Genomic DNA, 13,456 nt, shown 5'->3' on the forward strand with positions numbered 1-13,456 from the left:
CTGTGTCTGATCGTCATCGTCCTCCTCACCCACAGAAAGTTGTTAAGACAGTTGGCGGAAGTCCCCAGCCTCTTTCCCCGGACCCCGGGAACTTTCGAATGGTTGGGCATCAGTGACGATAAACTCCTCTGGTGGGAGAGGAACCGCTGCTGCCCAATCTAAGCAGGGGCCCGAGAACAGTTCCTGGGAGTGCTCCCGCTCCTGAGCAGGTGTTATTGTAGTGGAGTGAGGAGGCTGGGAGGAAGGAGGAGCAGCAGACAGAGGATTCGGATTGGCAGCAGTGGACGGCGCAGAACTGCGGGTAGACGATAGGTTGCTCGAAGCACTTTCTGCCATCCAGGACAGGACCTGCTCACACTGCTCATTTTCTAATAACCGTCTCCCGCGTGGACCCATTAATTGGGCGATGAATGTGGGGACGCCAGAAACGTGCCTCTCTCCTAATCGCGCAGCAGTCGGCTGCGACACACCTGGATCAGGAGCTTGGCCTGTGCCCACACCCTGACTTGGCCCTCCGCGTCCTCGGCCGCGTCCACGTCCTCTAGGCCTACCCCTACCCCTCAGCATGCTGTATTACCAGTGATTTGATTTCACAGGCAGGAAATAAATTGGCGCAAGACTGCAGGCCAAATATAATTTTTTCCCGTTTTTGAAAACGAAAGGCCCCACTGCCTCTAGTGAATGAATAATCTAAGTTTAATAACTGTGCTGTTTTCCTGCTAATGTGTCACAGAACGTGAGGGTAGCAGAGTTATTAACTGTGGCAGAGCAGGTATTTTTTTTCCCAATTAAGGAAAGCAAATGGCGAAGCCAGGAGTAAAACGTAGCTGGGTGCGTATGATTTTTAAAGGTGTCACACGCAGCCGACACGTGTCCACCGCCCTTAGTACGGACAGAGGCCGGACAAATAGAATTATTTTCCGTTTTTTGGCACCAAAAGGCAGCACTGCGTATATTCTATGAACATGAGAAGTTTAATAACTGTGCTGTGTCCCTGCTAATGTGTCACAGAACGTGAGGGTAGCAGAGTTATTAACTGTGGCAGAGCAGGTATTTTTTTTCCCAATTAAGGAAAGCAAATGGCGAAGCCAGGAGCAAAACGTAGCTGGGTGCGTATGATTTTTAAAGGTGTCACACGCAGCCGACACGTGTCCACCGCCCTTAGGACGGACAGAGGCCGGACAAATAGAATTATTTTCCGTTTTTTGGCACCAAAAGGCAGCACTGCGTATATTCTATGAACATGAGAAGTTTAATAACTGTGCTGTGTCCCTGCTAATGTGTCACAGAACGTGAGGGTAGCAGAGTTATTAACTGTGGCAGAGCAGGTATTTTTTTTCCCAATTAAGGAAAGCAAATGGCGAAGCCAGGAGTAAAACGTAGCTGGGTGCGTATGATTTTTAAAGGTGTCACACGCAGCCGACACGTGTCCACCGCCCTTAGGACGGACAGAGGCCGGACAAATAGAATTATTTTCACTTGTTTTACAAGCAAAAGGCAGCACTGCATATATTCAATGAATAATAACTGTGTTGTGGCCCTGCCTATACAATTCTTTCCCTGCAGTATCAATGGAGGGTGCAATGCTCTGCAGAAGCGATTTTGAGAAGCAAAAAAAAATGCAGCACAGCTAACAGCAGCCTGGACAGTACTGCACACGGATAAATATGGCCCTAGAAAGGACCGTTGAGGTTCTTGAAGGCTACACTCACTCCTAACACTCTCCCTGCCTATGCAGCACTTCTGTCCCTAATGACAGGTGCAACGGTCTGCAGAGGCGATTTTGAGAAAAAAAAAATTGCCACTGCTAACAGCAGCCAACACACAGCTATCAGTGGCCCTAATAAGGACCTTTGGGGGGTCTTGAAGCCTACACTAACTACCAATTCTTTCCCTACAGCAGCTCCGGTACAAACAGCACTGTCCCTCATCTAAATCACACGGCATCTGAGGCGAACCGCGGGAGGGGCCGACTTTTATGTTCGGGTGACACCTGATCTTCCCAGCCACTCACAGCAGGGGGGGTGGTATAGGGCTTGAACGTCACAGGGGGAAGTTGTAATGCCTTCCCTGTCTTTCAATTGGCCAGAAAAGCGCGCTAACGTCTCAGGGAAGGAAGTGAAAATAACCAGAACACCGTATGGTGTTCGTTACGAATAACGAACATCCCGAACACCCTAATATTCGCACGAATATCAAGCTCGGAAGAACACGTTCGCTCATCTCTAGTAAAAACCTAAAAAAATATAACAATTTTGGTATCGTTGTAACTGTACCGACCCGCAGAAAAAATTTTGTGTGTCATTTATGCTGCATGATTAACGCTGTAAAAAAAAGAAAAAGAAATCTATGGCAGAATTGATGCGGTTTATCTCCATGTTATCATAAAAAAATTTTTTTAAAATTTTACGATATTGTCTACGTACCCAAAAGTGGCACCGATAAAAACTACAGCTCGCCACGCAAAAAACAAGCCCTTATACGGCCGCGCCCACGGAAAAATAAAAAAGTTATGGCTTTTGAAAAATGGAGATGGAAAAATACGAAAAAATCACTTGGTCCTCAACGCCAAAATAGGCCATGTCATTAAGGGGTTAAAAACGAGTCTACTTGATAGACAAATTAAACAGCCACACCGTCACTCTGTTACACTGACACACCTTTTCTACTCTAGTTTGTCTCTGAAATGACCTCTTTGCCAAACTTGAGAAATGCCTGTTTGAAAAAAACGTCTGGCTGTTATTGGGGTACATTGTCTTTGATTGTTGTCTTCGGATGGTTTTCCAAAAACCTGTCTGCTGTTCTCAGCTGACCTCATCCACAGGGCCTTAAAGGGCTTGTACAGTTGTAAACCATTAGTAGCCTATTCACAGGATAGGTCATTAATAATAGATCATCAGTGGTCTGCCACCTATGACCCCTGCTGATCAGGTGTTTGCCATGATGGTGCCTTTGTGAATTGAGCTGATTTCTGCAGAAAGCAGACAGCCCCATTATCACTGCAGTGGCCTGGCTTGGTATTACAAGCAAAGTTTCCATTGAAGTAAGTAGTAACTTTGCCTGTAGTACTGCAATGAGAATAGAGTTGCCTTCTTTCTGCACAAATCAATTCAGTGCATGAGCACAATAGCCTGGAGAACAGCTGCTTACTGACAATTCTGGGCAGCGGAGCCCTCTGATCTACTACTGGTGACCTATCCTAAGGATAGGGTATCAATGGTTTACAATTGGACAACCCCTTTAAAATGAATCAATAACTCCTTGGGTTTGCCAACTCTTATGGTCAACTCATCCCCTACTTTTCTTTGCTCACAGGACCCATCTCAGCTCTCATAAAGAAGAGTGAGAATGCCAAAGATTTGTCTCAGCAGGCAGAAGAGGCTTTCCAGGAAATCAAGTGGGCCTTCTCTTCTGCATTGTTTCTTCATCATCAACATGTTTCCAAGACATTTAATCTAGGAGCTAATGCCCTCATCAGGCAAGGTGGGCCCTTTTTTGCCCACTTTTATTCTGCACTTGCGACCAGCTGATAAAACCAACAAGACGGATGCTGTCATTCTGCTAGTGGAACCTCAGCACATCATTGACCCCTCTCAGATTTTCTCTATGGCACCTCATCATTTAAAAGAGATTCCTCCTGGCAAGATTTTTGTCCTAGTGGACATATGGAAAAGGATTCTGTATTGGGGGCACGACTCCAAAGTGGCAGGTCATTTGGGAATACGAAAAACCAAGGAATTGATCTTTCGTCACTACTGGTGACCCACTCTGTCAAATGTGATTGTTCTCAGCAAGAGAAACCACGTAATCTTGTAGATATGATACCTTTTAATGGCTAACAAAAATACATGATGTAATAATAGCGAGCTTCCGAACCAACGCAGGGTTCTTCTTCAGGCTTAATGGATTGGATCTGAAGAGGCATGGATATTTATACACACTTATAACATACATACTTATGACAAGGCACAGATATGGATGTGATTGGTTCGCACTTAAAAGGAATTCTGCAACAGCAAACAAACTTTTTTTGTCTAGGCACTGATAGCGGAGTGAAAGTTTTATGGTCCCTAAATTACTGTTGGGGGGGGGGGGAGGTCGGGCAGGCTAGAAATGCTACAAGAGGTGCACAAACATTTTTAGCTAAACACTGATAAGGGAGTGAAAGTTTATGGTCCCTGAATTACTGTTGATGGGGGTCTTATCTGTGCAATAAATATCTCACACTTCCCATTCACGCATAAATCCTGGGGAATAATTTAACCCAGTATTCAGCGCGTCAAAGGTTGTTATCAATTTATATTCCCAAATTCTTCTGTGGTTTTGTTACTTGAAACCACCCTTGAATATCAAAACTCTTATATCTCCTATGTTATATCAAAAGATGGTCATGAGGTTATCAGCACATACTAGGCCTCTGCCAAGGACAGGTCCTCTCAAAGTCTTCTTTTATCATTGCCTGTTCCAGATGTCCCTTGGCAGCATATTGCAATGGACTTCATCACCAACCTTCCCTGTTATGCTTGCTGTCTTGCTATCTGGGTGGTAGTGGACCAGTTTTAAAAGATGGCACACTTCATTTCTGTAACTCAGGGGTGCACAAAGTGCTGCCCACAATGCTATTCGGTGCAGCCACAATCCTTTGGACACAGAATTATTATGCGTGGTTGCTGACATACCTTCTACATCATGGTGAAGAGGAGTCGCACAAATCAAGGCAACTGGAATGGACTAGAACTAAGGGTGAACTGCATAACCATGTCTAGGTCCTATATATCAGGAGAATAATGTCTCTCGACCCGTTTGGAAATCCAAAAATGAGTATATGAGTTAGAGGCATTGTATATGCAGGTAGCTCTCTCCATTGTAATTTATAGGACTTATGAAATGCCAGGCTGTTATTTCGACATCCATCATCTATAATTGAGAGAGCCACATGCATTGTCTCCTCTACTTTGAAGTGTTGGAGGGGGTTGAGCACCCTTTCCCCAAAAGGTGGGAGTCCTGAAAGTGGAACTTACTCCGATTTATTATAGCATATACTTAGGATATGCCACAAATGTCTCGGATGAGAGTGCCCTTGCGACCCTTGAGAGTGGTTCAGCATGGTTCAGAAAACGTTGTGCACTCCTGCTCTAACTGATCTATAACTGATTTAACTTCTACTGCTCATCTCTTCATTGAGCACATCTGCCTGGTGCATGACTTACCGCTGCATATTGTATCCAGCAGGGATGTGAAAATCACATCAAGATTATAGAGAGTTTTGTGCAGCTTACTGGAGGTCAGACTTGGCTTTTCCTTGGCTTACCATTCACGCTGCAATAGGCAGGTTGAACGAGTTACCCAAACTCTGGAGGGTTACCTATGTCACTTCGTGTCCTCGCACTATGATGACTGAGTCTTGCTCCTTCCATTGCAAGAGTTCTCATATGGCAACCCTTCCAGTAAATCCTCCAGGACATCACCCTTCTTTATAGTCTACAGATTACATCCCCATGTTCCTCATCCTGAGCTCTACTTCTACTGTTTCGCCCGAGTTGCTGAAAGTGGAGGTGCGAGATGCAGGGTGAACTCACATTAGAGGAGCAATTGAGGTGCTTTGTATATTGGTCGTGTTGAAAAGAGAGCGTCAAGTGAAGAGTACGTGTGTTTCAAAGCGCTGTAATGCACTGATGAAACGGGCCACAACCGAGACAGAGTTTAGAGAGTAAAGAAGCTACTCCTGTGGAAACTGGCTGATTGTTTTTGCCAGTGACTGACAGCTGAAGAGCTCTATCCAAGATACTTGAGCCATTGCAATAGCTGCGTAATCACAGCTGAATGCCTACCTCCGTGTGAAGACCCTGCACCTCCATTCACTGCGGACGGTAGCGCCTGAAAGATGGTGATAAGATATGGTTAATAAACAACAAAGTTTTGTTTCTCCGGTGTGCTGCTATGTATCGAAAGGGGACCTACGCAGGATTTAGTCCTGAGGCCTATCGTAGACATGGCTGATTTGAGGAGACCGGAGACGGTAGTCCGCCGGCAACTATTCCTGACCCCTGACCCCCTCTCCCTGCCACCTTAGGGGCTATTAAATAAGTTGCTGTGATGACAAACCCTCTTTAAGCCCTGCTTGATGATGGGACCTAAATAGTGTTTGTCATTATGGTTTTAGTTAACCAATAAAAGGTAGCCACAACTGGGGTCTGCCACATCTTATCTTCTCTACTGACTAGCTCGGTATGGAGATTTTTCTCTTTCGCTGAACCATTCTGTTTATGATTTATGCCATTTGCTTCTCCTCACATTACCTTTTTGTTTTCGTATGGTTGACATTTTCGGTTCCTGTTTTCCCATAGATATGTGCTCTACATTTCTGCCTTTAAATTCCTTCAATTCAGCTGTTTTGCTAAAAAAGAACCTTTTCACAACCTCATCATTCCTCGTATGCCAACCATAATAACATGGGTATGCAAAATAGTTCTCCTGCAGATGGAGGAAAACTGTCCCTCTAGAGCCATCTAGGCACTGGCTACCTGTAAGTTACGGGGTTTTTAAAGATGTTGGTGGCAATGGAGGGGCGAAGCACATACACTCTTTGTAAAAAAAAAAATCCCAAAGTTGTCGTTTTGCTTTAAAACTCAGCATGCAGTTCCATCTCAGGCTGATATGCAAATGATTAGAGCTGTGGCATGATTAGATGAACGATCTTGCCACCAGAGGCCCTAAAAGTGGTTCCCCCTTGGCCTATAAAAGGCTCTCGGAGGCTCCTTGTGTGCAGTGATCTCTTCTTCCTCTTGTGTAGAGCTTGTTGACCAAGAGATTCCACCCTATTACGACAGTCTGAGAGGGGGCACTGTTAGATAAAGAGATGGATAAAGTGTCCCCCCAGCTGTCCAGTATCAATCAGCTGCCGTTCAGGACACTAGGAAAGTTGCGCTGACATCCTTCCCCCTTGAATTCCTCTTACTAGGCAACAGGGATGGGCGTTGGAAGTGATCTAAATTTTTTTTTTTTATTTATTAAATTTTTATTGACATTTGAATAACATACATTGTACAAGTAATAAAATTGCAATAAAATGAGGTGCTAAATAACATATTACACAAAGGCGCTTATCCTATTATTTGTGAGAAGGCAAAGGTGGGGGGGGGAGGGGGGAAGGTACAGGGGGGGCGGGAGAGGGGGAAGGGGAAAGGAACCTGGAGCCCCAGGTTGCGAGAAGTTGAAATAATAATCACACGATGTGTAACTAAGCTTAGGTAAATTATCTGCATTAAGTATGTACTTTTGGTAACTTCTTGAATGACAAAACAGAAATTAAACATAACATTTGGCAGATCGCACAGTCTTAGATTATGTTGTTTTCCATAGTCCCCAGACCTCCTTGTATTTCTTTAGAGAGCCATCTCTTAATGCCAACCATTTTTCAAATAGTTGTTGTTCCGCCATCCGGTCTATAAATTCGTTATAGGAGGGAGGGGTAGGGGATTTCCAGCGTCTAGCTATAATTGCCTTAGCCGTCATCAGAGCGTGGGCCAATAGATATCTGATGTTTGGGGGGTGTTTGTTTAAGTCGATTAAGAGTAAGATCATTTTTGGTAACCTGTCTACACGGATGTTCAGTGTTTTGTCAAGAAGATTCAATACTGGGGTCCAGTAATTGTTTAATTTGGCGCATGACCAAAAGATGTGGGTGAGTGTACCTTTTTGGCCACATTCTCTCCAACATTGGTCATTACTGTGATGGAATCTCGAGGCCAATAGACTAGGCGTGAAGTACCACCTCAAGTTGATTTTAATCTGTGTTTCTAAAATACCCATTCCTTTGGTGGAGCCGCACGCTATTTTATATGCTGATTCCCATGCTTCTGTCGGTATTTTCCCCTTTAAAGGAGATGTCCCGCGCCGAAACGGGTTTTTTTTTTTTTAAACCCCCCCCCCGTTCGGCGCGAGACAACCCCGATGCAGGGGTTAAAAAAACCACCCGCACAGCGCTTACCTGAATCCCGGCGCTCCGGTGACTTCTCTACTCACCGCTGAAGATGGCCTCTTCCTCCGTGGACCGCAGCTCTTCTGTGCGGTCCACTGCCGATTCCAGCCTCCTGATTGGCTGGAATCGGCACGTGACGGGGCGGAGCTACACGGAGCTACACGGAGCCCCATAGAGAACAGCAGAAGACCCGGACTGCGCAAGCGCGGCTAATTTGGCCATCGGAGGCCAAAAATTAGTCGGCACCATGGAGACCAGGACGCTAGCAACGGAGCAGGTAAGTAAAAAACTTTTTATAACTTCTGTATGGCTCATAATTAATGCACAATGTATATTACAAAGTGCATTATTATGGCCATACAGAAGTGTATAACCCCACTTGCTGCCTCGGGACATCTCCTTTAATTCTTTTTCCCAATTAAGAATATGGGACTTTTTTTGTAGGGAGGTATTGTCGGTTAGTATGTCATAAAAATATCTAGTATCAGATTTACCTTTTATAGGAGGAGTCGTAATTTTCCCTAAGACAAGTCTGGAGATTTTAGCGTTGTATATGGGGTTTTTCTTTAAGAAGGCCGACACTCTTGCGTATTTGAACATGTCACTGTCCGTTAATTTAAATTCTGCGCACACGTTTGTAAATGATTTCAATCCCTTTTTAGTGACAAGCATATCCACTGTTTTAATGCCCTTTTGCCTCCAAGGTTCCACATTTATGTCCGGTATGAATATGTTTAATATTTCCAGTGGGAGGTCTGGTTTTTTGCAGAGATCCTGTGTCGTTGCTTTTTTGGAAAATTCCTTCCAGACCTCCATGGAAGCCACTACCATTGGAGAGGGGTCTTTTAATATTATTTTTAGGTCGGGATGGGCACGCGATGTCGCAAGAGATGCCGCTAATAATAGTAAGTTCCCTTTAGGGGGATTAATGCAGGAGGTTTCCATGCCCACCCACGCCATGGCTCCGTCCCCTCTTACCCAGTTTCTAGTTTGATTCAAAATTGTTGCTTTAAAGTAACTCTTTATGTCGGGTATGTCAGCGCCACCCTTTCTGCGGTGGAGAGACAGGATGGGGAGGGCTATGCGCGGTCTACCTCCGGGCCAGATAAAGTCTGTTAACTGACGTTGTAATTTTTTGAGGGTGTTATTTGAGGTCGGGATCGGTAAAACTCTAAATAAATACAACATTTTTGGAAGGATTTTCATCTTATACGTCATTATTTTCCCTAGCCAAGAGAGGTTAATCCCCGAGAGGTAATCTAACTCTTTTTGAATTGTTCTCATGAGTGGTACGAAGTTTGCAGTCTCAAGATTATTGGTGTTTGCTGTTATCGTTGTGCCAAGGTATGGGATGCCCTCGGAACCCCATTCAAATGAAAATTCTGCCTGAAGGGCCCGCTTTAGATCTTTTGCAACGTTGAGTCCCAGTATCTTTGATTTGTTAATGTTTAATTTATAATATGAGACCTTAGAGTATTGATGTAGAATATGGTACGCTGCTCTCAGGGAAGCCAGAGGGGAGGACATAGTGAGGACGATGTCGTCCGCAAATAAGCCGATCTTATGCTGGCGAAAGCTGTGTGAGATACCCTTTATCTCTGGAGAGGATCTAATCACCTCCGCCAGCGGTTCCACCATTAGAATGTATAGTATGGGGGAAAGCGGGCATCCCTGACGGGTGCTGTTGGATATTACAAACTTGTCCGACATTACCCCATCAATTAAAACTCTAGCAGACGGGCAGGAGTACAGGGCCCAGACGGCGCGAATCCCTCCCTCCCCGAGGCCGAATTTCGCCAAAGTTTGAAATGCGTACCCCCAATGGACCCTATCGAACGCTTTTTCTGCGTCTAAGGCCAGCATGATTGCCGGTGTGCCTGAGATTTCTGTAGAGTGGATAAGGTTAAGAAGCCTCCTCGCGCCGTCCGAAGCCTGCCGCCCCTTCACAAATCCCGCCTGGTCAGAGTGCACCACATCTGGGAGAACGCTGAGCAGTCTGTTGGCCAATATCTTTGCGTAAATCTTAGTATCTGTGTTAAGCAGAGAAATTGGCCTGAAATTTGCAGGATCGTTTGGTTCTTTACCCTGTTTAGGCAGCACCACTACAGTGGCTTGGAGCATTTCCTCCGGGAAGACTCCTTTAGACATCACTGAATTGAGGGTGTTCCCCAAATGTGGTGAAAGACTGTCTGCAAACAATTTATAATATTCGGATGAGAAGCCGTCTGGCCCTGGGGCTTTCTGGCTTCTCATAGAGAGGATTGTCTCCAGTAGTTCTGGAGTTGTAATTGGGCTTTCCAAGGTGTTTGATAAAGATTTGTCTATTTGTGGAAGGTCTATTTTATTCAGGAATTTCCCAATACTCTCTTCTGTGGGGTGGGGAATTAGCGGGTCCTCCTTTAGATTATATAAACTGCTATAATATGATCGGAATGTTTCCAATATTTGATCGGGGTGGGTTATTTTGTGTTCTTTTTTTTGGGAGTTCCAAACATATGGGATAGAGGCCTTGATTACTTTTCTTTTGACCCTATTAGCCATCCATTTTGTTGGCTTGTTGGTTGAAGAGTAAATGTTAGCCCGGTGGGAGGTGATCTCTTTATCAAAATCTCCTTGTAGCACCTTACGTAGTTCTAATCTAGTAGTGAATAGCTCAGAATATAATTCCTGGGTAGCTTTGGTTTGTAGTTGTTTTTCTAGAGTTTGGATTTTTTGCATTAATGTGTCTGTATTTTTTAGTTTTTCTCTTTTGTACTTGGCCCCTATTTTGATGAAAATACCTCTCATGTAGGCTTTATGGGCCAGCCATAGAACCTCAGGGCTAATATCTGGCGTAACGTTTGATGTAAAGTAAGATTTTATTTCATCATGTATTTCTTTTTGGATTTTGGGAAGTTTCATTAAAAAAGTATTATTCCTCCATGTTTTATTTGTCTGACGGTTTATCCCAAATGCTAGGGATGTCGTTATCGGAGCATGGTCCGACCACGTTATTGTTCCCACATTTGCCTCGACCACCGAGCCAATGAGTGACTTATCCACCAGACTAAGATCGATGCGGGAAAAGGATCTATGTCGGGACGAGAAGAAAGAGTATTCTTTTGATGATGCATTAAGACACCTAAAGGTGTCATATAATGCTGCTCCTCTAATCCATCCGTTTAGGGATCTGCTTCCTCTGGTTTCACGGGATGAGGTGTCCAATTGTCTATCCGGGGCCAGGTTGAAGTCCCCATTAACAATTAGTGCGCCTCTTACTACACGTTTTATTTTTTTTTGCAGTTTATTTAAAAAACTTATCTGCTTTGAGTTCGAGACATACACATTCACTATGGTGAGATGTGTGTTTTTTAGGGATCCACTCAGGATTATGTATCTCCCCTTTGAGTCGCAGATTTGTGAATCAATTTTAAACTGGGCCGACTCTTTAAATGCAATTAATACTCCTGCTTGTTTCTTTGTCGCGCATGCATGTATGATCTGAGGAAATTTTTTATGTGACATTCTGTGACTATCTGTGTCTAATAGGTGCGTCTCCTGTATACATACTACATCCGAGCCGATACGGCAGGCCTCCTTCCATACTGCGTTTCTTTTAAAGGGAGTGTTCAGGCCGTTGGCGTTCTGTGACATCATTTTGATTGACATTTTCCCTTGAGATTGCTTCTGCTGAGGTGGGACTGAGGATGAAGAAACCTGTGCGACACTGCCGGAAAACAAAAACTACCAAAACATATAAGAACAATATGCATATCAACATTATAAGGTAGCCTAACTTTTGAGGTCAACCCAAAACGATGGTGGTATTCTACTCTTTGAATAACGGTTGATGCACAACATATAAACCACCAACCCAACATCGCTCCAAAGCGGGCAAAGTGGTTGTGCCCAGAAGAATTGTTGTAGCGAGGGTACGGTTTTGACCAAAGTGTTGCACAAGCTTGCGTCTGCGTTTCCATTTGGGGGGGATAAGTCTCTTGCGGTGAGAAGACTCCTATATGCTTAGTTTTAAGCGAGGTAAAGGGAACAGTCTCTTTTCCTAGGACTCAAAATACAGTTCGTGGTACAGTTAGGTAGCATACTTCTTGGCGCGGATATCGATGTTGCGTATATCGCCTCTGCCCTGAGTTGTTGTAGTTTGATCTTGGCACTTTAAACCCCAGGATTTTAACATCTCGGCAGCAGAGGTGGGGTTTAGGAGGACGTGTGTGGTGTTTGCTCTGGAAACGATCAATTTTGTAGGAAAGCCCCACCTGTAAGGGACATTAGCCTCCCTGAGAGCTGCTGTTATCTTGGCGAATCCCTTCCTTGCCTCCATTGTGGCCTGTGATAAATCAATAAAGATGCGAAGCTCTGAGTAGGGGCTTGGAAGTACTTTCAACCTCCTAACGGCGGTCATCAGAGCTTCCTTGGTGCTGAAGTGGTGAATGCGTATAATAATGTCTCTCGGAGTGTTTTCCTTAAGGAATTTTGGAAGAGGGAGCCTATGAGCTCTATCGATTTTTAACTCCTGCTCTGGGACCTCCGGTAGAATTTTGCGGAGAAATCGTGTCACAAAACTCATAATCTCCGTATTGGTTACTTTTTCTGAGACCCCTCTTATCTTGACATTATTACGGCGATTCCTGTCCTCGAGATCAGTTAGTTTTTGCTGTAGTCTGGTTACGTTTGCCTCTAGGTCGTAATGGGCGTCTATTAGGGAATTGTGGGATTTCACCAGTTCTCCCATTTTTGTCTCAGTTTTCTCTATGCGGGTATTAACTTCTTTAACTGATGAATCAACATAGGAAGTTATATTTTTTATATCTAGCTGAATAGTGTTGCGAAGCGCCATAACGATCTCCTTAATATACAGCTCCGATGCAGGTTTGTTGGATGCTGAGAGGTCAGCTAAGCTGTTTTCTCTCTGGGAGTTGGCAGTTTCATTCTGTGAGAGGGAATTGGTTAGGCAGGGGTCGTCCGACATTTTCTGCCTTTGTTTTTCTGGACTGTCAGTGGGCGAGGAGGGGGGGGAGGGTAATGGCCGCATGTCTGACGCCATTTTATGCTTTTTGTCCCCTTTAGTGATTCCCCCCTCTCCCCGTGAGCTCAGTGTTTGATACCCTGGATGTGATTTTAAGCTCACTGATGTGACCTTGTGTGGAGCGTTATGTGCCGGTGGCTCACCTGCCGCTGCAGCTCTCCGAGTAGTTTGTCTCTCCTCCGTCTGCTTCCCGCTCTCTGCCAGCTCCTCCGGTGCCATGACAGATGAGGTAGCGCGCTCGGGGGAGAAGTCCTGACGAACGCTGTGTGCCGACAGCTCTCCTGCCGCTGCAGTGCTCCGGGTGAACAGTCCCCCCTCCGTCTGCTCTCTGCACTCTGTCTGCTTCTCCGGTGCCCTGACAGGTAAGACAGCGCTCCCGGGGGAGAAGTCCTGCTCAGCGCTGTGTGCCAACAGCTCTCCTGCCGCTGCAGTGCTCCGGGTGATCAATCCCC

The sequence above is a fragment of the Eleutherodactylus coqui genome, chromosome 8, assembly GCF_035609145.1.
Source record: "Eleutherodactylus coqui strain aEleCoq1 chromosome 8, aEleCoq1.hap1, whole genome shotgun sequence".
Lineage (NCBI taxonomy): Eukaryota > Metazoa > Chordata > Amphibia > Anura > Eleutherodactylidae > Eleutherodactylus > Eleutherodactylus coqui.